Here is a 15370-nt window from a genome sequence, read left to right as displayed (position 1 = left end):
AATTGACAAAACCAATAAATGAATATATAAAGCACAAACACTGGAATCTCTTTTGTTAAGTAGACACAAATATTTATATATATGTCAAGTAACTGAAAAAAGGGGTACAGATGAGCAATTCATTCAGAAATAAATCATGAAAGAGATTAAATCTAATTTGTCCTACACTTCATGAGAAAGTCTGGAGACAGTTGTGTTGTGAGTGTCCGGCTTTGAAGTGAAACGGGTACCGTAGAGTGCTGCGTGACTTGAGCGGTGAGCGCACTGAGCCGCTGATCCCTGTGTTTTATTACTGCTGCGGGCTGACCAGAGGTGCACCTGACTTAGACGGTTAAATCTGCTTGTCCCGACCAGAGCTTATAGAACGCCAATTGTCTCCTTTTCAAGCTGCTGCTGTACGAGTGAGTACTCCAGCGGTGCGGGACGCCCGGCCCACGGCTTGCTGTGTGCGGCTGAGGGCTGGCAGAGAGCCCCTTCTGCAGGACTTGGATGAGGATTTGTGTGCTGCGATGGAGCCCAGGGGGGAAATCGGACTGGAGGAGTGTCGCTTGCGGTAGGGAGAGCCTGCCCTTGGGTGCACCCTCGGCGGTGAGTTCCCGTTGGATTTAATTTTGGTTGCTCTGACCTGTACAGTATTGCTGCTAGGGGAACCTTGATCTTAAAAATTTCCCAGCACCTCGCTCACTAGGACATGACTTGCACAGCTGCTGAGTTCAGGTAGCGCTGGTCGCCTGTCTTGTGGCTGTAACGGAGCCCTCCCCCCTTATGCTGAGGAAGCCACAATTGCATAGTTCGGACACATGCTATACTGCTGGGTTTGGGGCCCACTGCCCTGTTTGGCTGGGCGCTCCCACTTTCAACTATAGGGAATACGTTGAGTTATAGGTACCCCCACCTGAAGGAGTGATAGGAAGAGCGTTGATCTGAGGAGACGCTGCTCTTGACTGCTGTGTATCCTTTGCTCTATTTGGTGTGCTGGATTCCTGACCTGGCGTGGGACATGATGAACTGGGAGTCACATCATTCATTCTGCCTGTGGTGACTCAGAGATCAACAAGGGACTTCAAGTCCCAGGAGCCCAACTGACACGAATCACCCTCACCTGTGCCTGCTGTCAGCGGGGGCTACTTAATATCTCGCCACTCCCGCTTCGCAGGACACGCACGGGCGCACGCTGGGTAAAGCCTCGGCCAAGGGCGAACCCATTGAAGATCGGAGGAGGCGGGGCTGGGCCTCCTCTCTAACCTCTGTGGATGCCCAGGTTGGCTGTTGTTGTTCACTGATTCCTTGTTCCACGCTATATCCTGGACACAATTCACTTGGGAACTTTGACTTGATCGTGTTTCTTGTGCCCCCGCAAAAATGAACACTTGCGAGGGTAGATGTAGATCGGCATTGAATGGGGGAAGTTTTGTTGGGATCTTGGACCAATTTTTAATCAGAGCCAGCTCTGTCTTAGCTCATGAAATTGCTCTGACAGAGCGACGACTCTCCCTTGATCCCTTACAAACAAAATGTTCATCGATGGGTGCCTTGGTATCTGCATGCTCTCCAGAATGTCCCATGGTCACAGTTGTCAATTCCCTTGACCCAATAAGAGGCACTAGTCAGCTAGCCCCGTACCAGTGAAGGTGGAGGTGGTCAAAGAGGGCACGTCCGGTGGCACACATCCGCTTATTGCCACAAGGTCCGCCCCCAAACAACCTCTGGTTACCCCTGTTACAACACCAGAGCCAGCGATAAAAAGGAAGAGAAAAATCCCAAAGTCCAACAGGAATGGTTGGTCAGTGCCCCCAGTGCATCTACCCGCAAACTCGGCTCCAGTTTTATCGGGCAGCCCATTGTCCAATGCCCATCAGACTTTGTTGGCTGAACTTGGGGCTCTTCTTTAGCCCTCCTTATCACCGATTCTCGATATACAGTCCCTGATAGAGGAAAGACTAACCAATCTTGAGTTGCATGTTACATCAAATTTTTGATCTATTGAGGACACCTTGGGGAAAACTATCTGGCCTCTTGAAACTGTTTCCAATGTTGTGTGTGATCCTGTAAACTCTAGATCCCCTTCAGTCATAGCCCCTTCACCTAATCCACAGTTTGTGCCCCTCTGTAGTAATCGTGAGGTGGGTATTGCTCCTAAAGATGTTTTAGTCCCATCGGGGGATCAGGAGGGTGAGTTAGGGAACATGTCAAGTGAATTTGCTCAGTTGATTCCGAGTTCCCCCAGGGGGGATGGCAGTAGATCCCGGGGCAGGCCTCTGAGTAATCACACCCAGCATCATTCTAAGCGTAGGATTGGAGACCAGCCCAATCCCGCCACTGGGCTTAGTAACTGTGACCCCCCAACTGTTCACAACCCCTGGGATGTAGCACTAGTTCTATTGTCTTACACCCCCACCGGCTGCAGCCCCTCTGGTGGTGGTTCTAAAGAATGTACCACTCCCTCTAGAAGGGCAGACGGAATCCACTGAGTATCTAATGGCTAAAACAATGCACTGGCTTAGGGCTCAACTGAAGGTGGAGGGGGTACAAGGATGGGATATCTGCAACCAAATGATTATGGCTAGACTTGCACCTCGGGTTGGCCACTCTAAAAAGGAAGGGTGGGGTGACTGTGTAGTTGCAAACTTTAATAGTGCTCACATTGTTAGATTTCTTCTGGGTCATCTAGGGAGTAGAAACCATGGTACCCCCTGGGAAAGATTCCCTTCTGCCTTTAGGTTTCTTTTACAAAAACAATCATCTTTCTTTGCAAGCGGGCGGGAGTAGCTCTGCACCACAACGCTCCACAGGTGGCCCCTTCAATCTGAACCGTGTTAATAGATTTGCTCCTCTGTCTGGCTTAGACTTGTGCGATTGACTGGCCCCTGTAGATTTATCTGTAACTGAGGCACAAACTAACCAATCTGCCCCCTCTGCAGGGATAGCTTTAAGTTCTCAGATGGTTACAACTGGGGGGCCTGAGCATATGGAGGCTCCGACATTAATGGATCGGGGGAAGGTATCGCCACAAGCTTATTAGGCATGTTATCGTAGAATATTGATGGTTTATTATCGAAGACCTCTTTCTCTGACATGTCTACTTTCATTGAGTCCTATGACATCATTGCCCTGCAGGAGACCTGGTCCTTGAGTACCATCTTTCGACCAGGTTATTTGCCCTTTGGCAAACCTGCTATTGAAAACCCCAAGGGACATCCCTCGGGAGGTCTACTGGTTTGGATAGGACAGCGGGCGGGTCTTCATTTAGACGAAGTTAGGATTGACAAACCAGACATCAAGGCTCTTAAAATACATTTTGACCATGACCCTGGTTTTATGTTGATTAACGTCTATGCCAGAGGTATACTCCGTGGGAAAGCCTCACGAACTATCACTAAGCAACAGATCAAGGTCAATCGAGATTAATGGCGACAAGTTCAAGAGGAGATCAGAGCCACTTTAGTCGCAATTTCTTAACAGTGTCTATCGGTTGAAGCGTTGCACGGATGCTGGTGTCAGTCCATAAAACAACGAGGGGAACCCTTGTTGTTTTGTGGACTGAATTTGTCGCCATTAATCTGGATTTACCATGATCTGTTGATCAGTGATTGCTCTGCCACTGATACGAGCGGTGTGAACCATATCTCCACAAAAAGAATTAACTGTGTTGAGTACATTCAGTCAGAAAATGGTCCTCCCTCATATGCAATATCTACTGTCCTGAAGATGGTCAGACACCATTTAAGACCAAAACGTCGACTCCACCATCTATTTCCGAAATACTTATTGTATTCAAGTGACATTATTCTCATTAGGAAATATGTAATTGTTGATTCCATTGGAATAGATGTTTTTCTCATGAAGTGTAGGACAAATTTGATTTCACCTCTTTCATGATTTATTGCTGAACAAATTGCTCATCTATACCCTTTTTTAACTTGACTTATATATATAAATATTTTTGTATACTCAACAAAAGATATTCCCGTGTTTGTGCTTTATATATTCATTTATTGGTTTTGTCAATTGACAATTGGGTCTGTGTTCTAATTAGACTCACCCGTAGAGAAATTCCATAATAAATAATCACAGAAGCTTCCTGAAACAAAATCCCTTGTAGGCACCCTTACTTGTCACTGTAAATAGGAGGCAGCACCCAAATTAAGACCAGGAAAAACCTGGTCTTAACATGGTAAAACGTCTCCTAGTTTTTGCTGTTTCTATTTGTGAAACAGCAAATTGCCATGAATGATTTGTTTATGTGCTGGAAGGTGTTCCTTTCTGCACATAAACAAACATTTAAAAAATGACGATTTGCAAATCCTATGTGTGCTGCACAATGCAGCACACATAGAAGTTACAAATCACCATTTTGGATTGTTTATGTGCAGGAAAGGACACCGTCTTGTACATAAAATATCATTTCCTCTATGCAAGCACCCTTGCACTATGCTAGGCAGCTGAATTTATTCCTAGCGCAGGGCGAAGCGCAGGGGTGCACTGTGTTATTGTAAATACGGCGAGTCCCTGTGTTTCTAAAGTGAGGGAGCTTGTGGAGTTCTGGACTTTTTGGTTCCGTCCAGAGGTGTCAGGGAACAACACCCAAAGACCCCGGAGTTCCACCTGCCTTGGTGCGCAAATGAACAGAAACACGGGCTTCTCGATGGTGGCGTCAAAGACCAAAGGTTTATTACTGCAGGGACACAGAAATCACAGAATCTACACACGGGCAGAGACTAGGAGACTGTTCGATTTGTACATTGAGGGTTGCTCCTTATATACCAAAAATTGTGCTTCAGGCAAATATTTCACATGTCAGTACATTCCCAAACCTTTGTGTCTTAAACAATAAATATTTGGCGTTACACAGGAACTGTCGATAATATCTGATGCCAAACATCACGAAGAGGGGTTCCCACTAGTCCATCACAATCCCTTGTCAATATTGCATTCAAGAGCCGGACCGCCTCATCGTAAAGTTCGTTACCTCCCCCTAATAAAGGCCCAGAAGGAAAGGAGCAGAGCCAGGTGCAGAAGATAGGAAAGCGGGATAAGAGATGTTTGTGGGTTGTAAATGGGCAAGGCTACCGGCTTCGGCCGCCTAATCATGATCAGGACAATGGACAGGAAAACCAGTTCAGGTGGGCTGGCCTCGGGCAGAGGAGGCAGCCTTTGTCGAGTCATGCAGCTTCAGCGTGATCTAGTTTAAGGTGTACGTGTCATGTAAGAGGTGAATCTCCGGCTAAGGCTACGTGTCCTTAATCAAAGTGGAGTGAATGAAGTGATCAGAGGCTATTGCATATGTGAGGGCAAGGAAACACAAAATGGCGGCCATGATCTAAGATGGATGCCATGGGTAGATCAGAAATGTGTTCATAACAGGAGTGCTCTTGCTCGTATCGTAGCGAAAATACCAGGATATGCTAAATGGATCATTTGCGGTTCGCTGATACTAATATTATGTATTTCCAACAAACTTGAAAACACGGGTTCAAATCGTCACGGAACCTCACTTGGTGGTAGCAATTTTGGAGCTAACCCACGCTCCGCCACTTTCTTATACATATGCCCCTTAGTGGCTTACTTATCGGGTAAAACACAACTCTGAGGCAATTTACTTATGATGGAATATTTCTAACCACTGCCCACCGGAGACCTCAGTTCTGCCACACACTACTTGCTTCAGGTACCAAGGTTTCCCCCCTCAAGAGTAGGCGGATGTTCCTTCTCTACTTAGCACTAAAACATGGAGGTCTCTGCCTTCATATCTCTGCAGGATCCCCGATCATTACTCCTCCTGGAGAGCAATCAAGACTTGTTCGTTCTCAAATGACGAATAATTAGCGACATCTGTTTTAGTGCATTAATGGCTGTCTACTTATTTGTTTCCAAGAGCATGAGGGTATCCAGCTGGGTGATTGTCACACTATATAAAAACTATTAAATGAATATAAAACTTTTAGTTAAAGGGCCCTGCTGCAGGTCATGACGTGAGGCTAGAAACTGTGAAGAAATTAAAACCCATCTGAATGTAACAGTGGGGAGCGTAGTGCTGATGAAAAGTAATGCCTTCTGAATTCCACGTAGTTCTCTGTCCTAAACTGGAAATAAAACAGCAGATTAAATGGAGAGTGAAATTCCTATTTGCCATGATATTAAACTTTTCAGTGTCATTCTGGCTCTTAAGGTATTGTTCCCACTGAAATGCCCTCACATTTATTTTTCACAAATCATTTTTTTTTCCCAAACAAAGGAGTGCACTTTGCTTATCCAAGTCAAGAGGTGCTTTGAATATCTTAGATTGTGGATTGTAAATGATGGCATCTTGTTTCAATTTTGTATCAACAACTTCATGTAAAAAGATCATGGCAGATATTCTCAGAAGAAGGGCCTGATAATTTATCTTTCATAGTGTAAAACAAAGGTGTTCTAATGTGGGGAAAGCTATAGTTAAAAAATGTGGATAATTATTCTAGAAAACATGGATGAAAGAAAGCGACCTGTGCGTGACATTTTGGAAAACATGTTTGGCTTGTTCATCATTTTGTTAAAGGTGGGTGTATTCCAGAGTTGTGACTATACCAGAGATTAGAAAATTCAACTGCTGGCCTTAGACCACGTGCTGTAATTAACAAAATGTACAGGAAAATACAATGTAGTCAGAAAGTGTTAAGCCCTCTGATTGAAATGATATTAGGTGATAACAACACAATTGAACTTTTCTGACATAATGTAGAAAAAGCATTCTTAAAGCAATAATGTGATACTGGCTGCCAACCTTTTGGCCTTGCCAATTATTTTTTCTTGTTATGGTTTTAATAAAACGTTATCAATAGGGGGACTGCTGCTACAGTAGTCTCTAGCACTGCAAGGAACTACTTTTTGTGCTGATGTACACCTTATGAAAGAACAGCACTCGGAGTAAAGTTAGCCAGTGGCGGAACTAAGCACACCCATTGCCCATTCTGTATGCTTCAAAAGGTGGAAAAAATGTGAATGACAGCAAATCAGATCAATGGAAGAAGACGACTAGTGATCCAGTGGGATACCAACCTGCAGGTATCTGTTGCTATAAGCTCATCTGGGCCCATACATACATTCACTTATATAGGTCAGTGGACACCGCTGGGGATCAAGTTTATAGGGCTAAATATGTAAGTTCATTTATTTATCTATTTCTCCTATCTTTACTGACCTAAAGCCCTTTCTTAACTAATGGATCTATTTTAGTTAATTAGGATTTGATGATTATGACATAAGTCTCATTTACCTGATTTTCTATTTGAATAACCACAGACTCGAAAAGATTTGAAAGGTTTATCTAAATTAATCATGAGCAAACACATTTACAGTGTTAACTTCATCATTCAGAGGAAGTAAGATCAATTTATCAGATTAGACCATGATTCCACAATAACGAGTGCCTCAGGAAAGAGAGGATAGAAAGAAAAGCACATTGACAGAATACACAGATTTATATATACATAGGATGATGTGAAAATCAGACCCCTCTGGTCAAGAGTTAACTGGCCCCTAAGAAAGTTCAGATGACAGGTACTTCAGGACAGGATAGGACAGGATAGATGACCTCATCTGGATTCGACGCCTGCGTCTCACCCCTCTCTGATACTAACTTCCTCCTCGATTCTTCTGCAAATTTCTTCTAATTTCTATTACCGCCTTGATTCTTCCATGATCTTCTTCTAATTCTATAACCTCCTCAATTCTTCGGTGATCTTCTTCTAATTCTTTTTAATTCTAAGTCTGCTTCTTCAGGTATTTGATCAGCATTCGGACAGCATCTCGGTCTCTCAGCGTTCTAGTTGTGACTGCGCCCTACTAATCTAACTAACTACCTCAATTATACCATTCTAATGGCATGTACCACCCCTAAATGTTTCAACTTTAAGAAACTCCTAGTTCTGATTGGACAAGGCTGAGGGGATGATCATCACACCATACCAGTTTTAATATTTTCTCTTGTTCTATTGTTCAAGTTCCCGCCCATTCATTTGTTCTCCCAAGCTTTTTATCCCACCCATATTAGAAAATATAGCGACATCATTGTATAAATTTTTCACAGCTGTCCATTGAATCTTCAGGATGTTCAGCTGATTCCCAGGACCTATGTGGAGAATGTCCTTGGCCGGGTCCCAAGACTTGAGCTCACCACTTCGGAGTTGTCTCTTGATGCATGCCCCAAGACCCACGTGGGTGGCAGACCTTAACATCTCTTAGGAGGCCCAGATACGAACTAATAGAGAGTTCAGAAGACAAAGTATTAGAATCAAAAATAAATGAATTCACTGTTTATCACCTATCTTTACTCTAATCCCATCTACTTATAAAGTATATTTATGCATTAGCACTTAGTATATATCTTGTTTTAGTTTCAGCAAAGCATATGCTTAGCACATGAGCTTTCAAGCTGCCATATTAAATGCTAGTGCACACAAGTGGAGTTTTCCCTCCAAGGATTAAGACGTCATACAGCTGACGCATGTGTAGTACAAATTCCAGCATTAGCAGCCATTTTAAAACACACTCAGGTTATTTGTGAGTAGAACACATAGGCAAGCTTCCCCCTTTCTAGTGAATATGGAATGCCGTGTAAAATTTGTATTACAAACATTAATAATACTTTGTTACAGGATTATAGGAGAGGATTGTTTCCGAGCAAGTCTCTTTTATACAAGTCCTTGCTCCATCAATCCCCTCTCTGATAGCATTTATGCCATCACAAATTACTTATACCTAACCAAATGCCAACTTTAGCACATCTCAAATCCCTTCCCTGTCTTTTCAATTTCTACTTTTTCTTTGTCTTTCATGTGTTTCATCTTCTTATACAATTCTCCGTTTATCTCTTCAAATCTGATCTCTTCACCATTCCTTTCCTTTCTTTGTTTGTTTACTTCGTACTTTCTTCTCTTTCTGCAATATTTGCACCATATCATGATTACTAAAGCTATTGTTGTTATTCCAAGTATAGGTAATATTATTTGAGCTACATCTCCTTTACCTCAGTTAGCAAACCATAATCCTATTGAGGTTAGACTATTTGTTAGTTTCTTCCATACACGGTCAACTACCAGTGGTTTCAAGTCTTCTTCCAATTTTGTAATATTTTTAATATACCCTCCAATTTCTATACTTTTATCAGGAATATATGTGCAACAATTTTGTGCTTTCAGCATTTTACAGACTCCACCCTCTTTTGCCAATAATATATCAAGGGCAAGTCAATTTTGCAAAACCATTGATCTGATCGCAACCATTTCAGTATTGATCATGAGAAACCCTCCTGCAATGTCAGTTGATAAATGATCAACTACTGTTGATAACTGACACATTTTTCTTGAATTCAGAATTACTCCCACTGAAGGTATCAATGCACTAAATATATCACCTACTATTTCAGAAAAACGTGCTCTTCTATTGTGAATTAGTTCTTTACTGTTTTCATTGCTTCCAGTGATTCTTTTCACGTGATAAACTTTTGGGAATACTATTTCAAAATAGCAAAACCCATACCATCTTGCCGGTTGCTTGAAATAAGCTACCCTGGGGCAGGGGGGTCTGCGAGGCCCCCCCCCCCACATAATTGCAATTTGCCCGAGGGAGATAGTGGACCCCAGTGGTGAGGGCAATGTGTTGAATAGAGCCGCGGGGTGGGCCAAGCCCTTGAGGCATTTCTTTTTTTAGAAAAGAGGGAGGTGCACAGCGCTCTGAAGACCACGACCTCCTCAGAGCTTTATTTGTAAAAAGAGGAGGGAGCACATTGGCCCCCTACTGAGGCTTATAAAGCCTCAGAGACAACTGCTTCAGCAGAGCTAAAGAGACATTGATGGGGGGCGTGCATCCCCTAAGCCCCAGGGACCATCACCTCCCTGGGGCTAAATAACACAATGGGGGACACGTGGCCCTCCTGGCCCCCACTGCCCCTGGGGACCATCACCTCCTCAGTGCTAAATATTTAAAAGAAATGGGAGGGAGCCCTTGAACAAGAATGGAGGGGGGCAATGCAGCCTCCCTCCTGGAGCCATACATGACCCTGAGGACTGCCAACCCCCAGGGCCTGCTACTGCTATGTCCCAGTGTGCCCACCTCTGGGACATAGCGGTTTTCTTTTGCTTTGCGGGAGCTTTGACAGCTTCTGCCAAGCTTCATCCAAGTCTTCAAGGCTTTCCTGAATTGGGTTTCTGATTCCATCAGCCTTAGTCGTGTAGGCATGAGGTTCCATGCTCTGGTTCCTAGGAATGCCAGGTATTTTCCTCCTTTAGTTTTGAACCTAAAGTCAGGAGGATTCAAAAGGTTTGCTGATTAGGAACTAGGTGACCTGGTAGTGGTGTCGGGAGTGAATCTCACCACTAAGTATTTGCGTCCTAAGTATCTAAGGGCAGCTCTGAGGTCCAACACAGATATTGTGATACTCCAGGAGACCCACCTCTTGGGTAATAAGTGTCCATTTCTTGCATACAAAGGCTACACTCAGGTATATCATTCTGATTTTCTCTGGGGCTCCCATGGCATGGCCATACTTGTTAGGGGGCATAACCCTTTGGCAGTATCGAAGGAATGGCACGATAGCTTGGGTCAGTGTGTTGCAGTAACGGGTTCTCTCTATGGCTGCCCAGTCCCCCTGATCAGCCTATCTGGCCCACTGCCCCTCTCTTCAGACTTCTTTATTAGACTGGGGGGCCTCATATTGGAGTTGCCAGATGCCCTATTATTAATTGGGGGAGATTTTAATTGTGTGTGCGACATAAGCCTTGACCGTTCTTTGACTTGTGCTGAGATGGGGCGTGGACCCACTCCCCTTGTGACCTTCATGTGTAACTGGAACCTGATAGATGTGTGGAGGACACACTATTCCAGGGAGCGGGGCTTCACCTTCTAAGCTGGAGGACATCACTTATTCTCCCAACTGGACTACTTTTTCATTCAGGGCCAGGAGGGCCAGAGAGTCATGGATGTTCGATTGTTGGCCAGGGGACTCTCCGACCACTTGCCAGTGGTGGTGAATCTGACGTGGGCCCCTGGGGAGGGAGACGTGATGCCATATAGACTGATGGTGTCTTCAGTAAAAGGATTTCAGGGAGCTTTGCCAAAACACATGACAGCAATCCCTAACTGACAATACAGGTACCTTATCGTCCCAGATTATGTTGTGGGAGACTCATAAAGCCATGGTGATGACTGATCATTAGCTACTCTAAGGGCCAGGGATCAGTGGAAGGTTAGGGACCTTGAAAAGGGCATACTTGACATAGAGAGCCAGCATGCCGGATGATGGTTCCCGGGTGAAGGGGAGTGAGTCCTTTGTGAGAATGCTTGCAACATTATATGACAGTTGTATGGTGTGGATCCATTGAGCCCCCATGCGGATTTACCTGAGAAGTGAGAGTCATTGGAGGCAGATGTTACGTGAGACGAGCTGTGTGCAGCCCTTGTTCAAGTGCAGGCTGGAAAAGCGCCTGGTCCCTATGGTTTCCAATCCGAGTTATGGCACTTGGTGTGGCCGCAGACTATCCCGCTGCTACTAGAGGTTTTCCAAAGGCTGTGAAGGGGGGCGAGTTGCCCCCTGATCTACAGACAGCAGAGATACATCAGATTCGTATTACAAGAAGAGAAGGACTCCTGATCTAATGAGCTGCTTTTTCTATCTGAAATGTGCACTGTATAATAATCAGAATTTCCATTGTACAAAGCCAGGAGATTGCAATTAGTTTCCCAAAACACATTAATGAGAGAAGCAAATTCTAATCAAAGAGGTTAGACAACAGCAAAATTACACAGCTTGATCATTTATATTTGCAAGCCTCTGTTTGGGCTGTGCTAATGCGAAGTAGCAGACTAATTCAGGGATTGCCTTATTTGCAGTAAAGTAATGAGTCTCAACTGTGCCCTCACTTTAATAGGAGCCATTGAGAGTCGCAAATACTAGTCCAGCCAAGTCATACAGCATAACAGAAATTTTAATGAGGAAAATTACCAAAACTCAAAGTGGCAAATATTTAAAAGAAATGAGAATGAACTGATCCTGATTAATCTTGAAGGCCATGTACCTTGCGGCCCTGCCATCTATGAAACTGATTTTACCAAAACATAATTTTGATCGTAACTTTAGGAAGACATTACAAATTGTATACATTTAATTTATTAACCTTCATACTTAAAATATGGAAGAAAATATAAATGTTAATACACATCCTGTTGAGAACACTTTCTGGATAAACAAAAAAAAAACTTTGAAAATAAAAGGTCCTTTCTCCTCATTAATCCATCAGCCTTGCATTGTTTGCATTACATTGTATTAATACCCTCGCACTACTCCTACTTAGTGAGTCAGAAGCCACAACTGTGCAGCGTCCCAAAACAGAAAAAATACACGTGTACTTGCAGCTCCGATGGTAATCAGCCATTGAATGAAAGGAAAAATATCAGTATAATAAGTAAAATATAAGTATTATAAAAAAAACAATAAATCTGGCCTTTTGGCTTTGTCGATGCCTGTTTTGTTTTGTCATGGTTTTGGCGAAAATGTACTGTTGACTAAGCTATCTGCACCTTTATCAGAATAAAAAATATCTTATTTATTTCAAAAAGGAAACACTGCTATGGTAGTCCCTGGTGTTGAAGCAAGCTCTTTGTGTATGAAGAATGCTATCACTCACAGTGAAGTTAGCCAATAGCTGAGATGGACTGATTGACCCATGCTGTATGCTTTAAAAGGCAGATGAAAAATGTGAGGTAGGCAACAACAGACCAATGGATAAAGATGGCTGGATGAAAGCCCCTATAAGTGCGTTATACGTTATGCGTTGTGCGTTATGCCTTTGTAAAATCTAAAGGTCTTGGTTAACGCCAGACCTAAAAATGCACAGGGGAACTGGATGAGGATTGGGTTGAAGTGAGACTACTCAATTAAAGGCCCATGGAACGGTCTGGGAAAAAAATATATGCATATATATATATATATCCTTGTACCAATGGTGTTCCTTAACGAGCACTCGGGCGTCAATAGTACAAAACCACAATCCACGTACAGGTCCAACAAAGTTGAATTTATTACTCCATAAATCAACGTGACGCGTAAATAATATTAATTATGTTCAAGCACTATTGCAATGAATTTATATACAGATGAGTACTATAATGTTTAGACTCGATGCGTATACTGTTCCAACATGGCGGCACCCTCACAATTCGATAGGGCGGCACCCGCACAGGCAGTCTGCTTTCGATTTCGACGAACATGTAAACATAAAAATGTTTGTAATGGCAACAGTAACTTGTGTGATCAAGCGCTCTGTGGAGCGCGAAACGTGTCACGTTGATTTATGGAGCAATAAATTCAACTTTGTTGGACCTGTATGTGGATTGTGGTTTTGTACTATTGACGCCCGAGTGCTCGTTAAGGAACGCCGTTGGTACAAGGATATTGTTGGCGGTTGCTCCGCCGGATCGAGCCACCCCAGGAAAAGGCGAGGGGTTGTCAGCAGGAGCAGTTTGCTGTATATATATATATATATATATATATATATATATATATATATATATATATATATATATATATATATATATATATATATATATAGGTGTGTGTGTGTGTGTGTGTGTATATGGGTTTGTCCAAAGACTGACAAAGCACGCTCCATTTCAGTCATTTGTTTAATAAGGCAAGTGCAATTCCGGTGCATAATTCGTTTCATTCCATGCTTCCTTACGAGTTTTGGACATCACGTCCTTGATCAGATGCCTTTTTAAAGAAATGACTGAAACACCAGTTGATCTGCTTTTCTTGTGCACCATATAATCTGGTAGAAGTTTATGCTGCATGTGTTCTGTGTGTCCTTTTTGTTACTTTTGTATTTTGCTCACTCATCATCATTGTACTTAATTCTTTAAATTGCATTGGAATTTGAAGACAATTACAATCTCTCACAAACTCAGCTCTGACGGACAAACATTTTAATTTGAAAGTTGTAAACTTGCTTGCTTTTGTGTCCATGAGCAGCATTAATATCAAGGGGCTTATTTATGAGCCCTTGCGTCACTTTTGCCCCGCTGATGAGTCACTTTTTGTGACGCATCAGCAGGATAAAAAATGATCCATGTTGCATCATATTTACAAAATGACACATCTAGGTAGATGCGTCACTTTGTAACCCCTGTCCCACATTATACCTGCGACAGGTTTAATGTATGCAGGGTGGGCGTTATGACGCAAGTAAGCCTTGTAGAAGTGACGCAGTAAAATCTATGAGATTGCACTGCATCACTTCTAGGATGCAAATGCGCCAATATCTTAGGCCGGCCTCATGGCAGGCATAAGACTGAAGCAAGCACATTTCACATGGGACTTGCCCATGTGTAACTAATGACCCATTGCTGGAGTTGCGTCACTTTTGTGACACACTCCAGCAATGCGTCATTTTTGCACCTATAGATACGTCAGAAATACTGACATATCTGTAACTCCTTGTGACATGATGCCCCATACTGTAAATATGATGCATCATTGGTATCGCAAGGAGGGCGCAATAAAAAGTGACGCACCGCTGTTTACTCGCAGCAATGTGTCACTTTTCATAAATGAGGCCCCAAATGTTCTTTGAACAAAGTATTCGTGGGAAAATCCAAATGTTCTAGATAGTTGTGAATCTACTCTGCAGACATAGGTTACCTGTTCACAGAAGCCATTTTCAAGTACATAATTTACTATTACTATATGTACTTCAAAACGCAGTTCACAAACCTCTGTCCGGAGATCTCAACTTCTTATATTTTTCCAGATTCCACCCTGCACTTAGGCGACTGTGTTTCAATAATACAGAGATTCAAACGCACCACTGTCCTCGACACACCTCTTCGCCTTAGCCTCTTCGGATACTGTGTTGTATTGTTAACAGACCATTCTGAGTATAAATATCCTTTGACGCAATCAAACTGAACTCTTGGCAGCAAGGCTGAACAGAACACGGAAACAAAACAAAAGAGGAAAGAGAAAAGAAAATTCAGCTCACATTTAACTAAGTTTCCTTTGGATTAACCTGTAAGAGTGTACCACTAAGGTTAAATGCAACCTAAATTTTTAAAATATGTTAATAAAAATCTTTCAATAACACACATGGAATAATTTGTTCAACAACTAATTATCAACGTGGAATTTATGGACATTGAGGATTCTAATGGCTGTTTCTGATTACTATACTTCTCTGTATCCCACCTTGTCATTAAAATGCTTCAGTGCTTTTTTATTTATTTTTCCTTGTATTCGTGTTCCTGTCTTTTCGAATGCACTTATTGACCTATTATATAAATTGATATTGAGCATCAATGCTGGAATAATCTCCGATAAACAAGATTTCCCTGTAAATTTGCA

Source organism: Lissotriton vulgaris, chromosome 3_1 (genome assembly GCF_964263255.1).
Source record: "Lissotriton vulgaris chromosome 3_1, aLisVul1.2, whole genome shotgun sequence".
Taxonomy (NCBI): Eukaryota; Metazoa; Chordata; class Amphibia; order Caudata; family Salamandridae; genus Lissotriton; species Lissotriton vulgaris.
Note: the sequence above shows the minus strand (reverse complement) of the source record.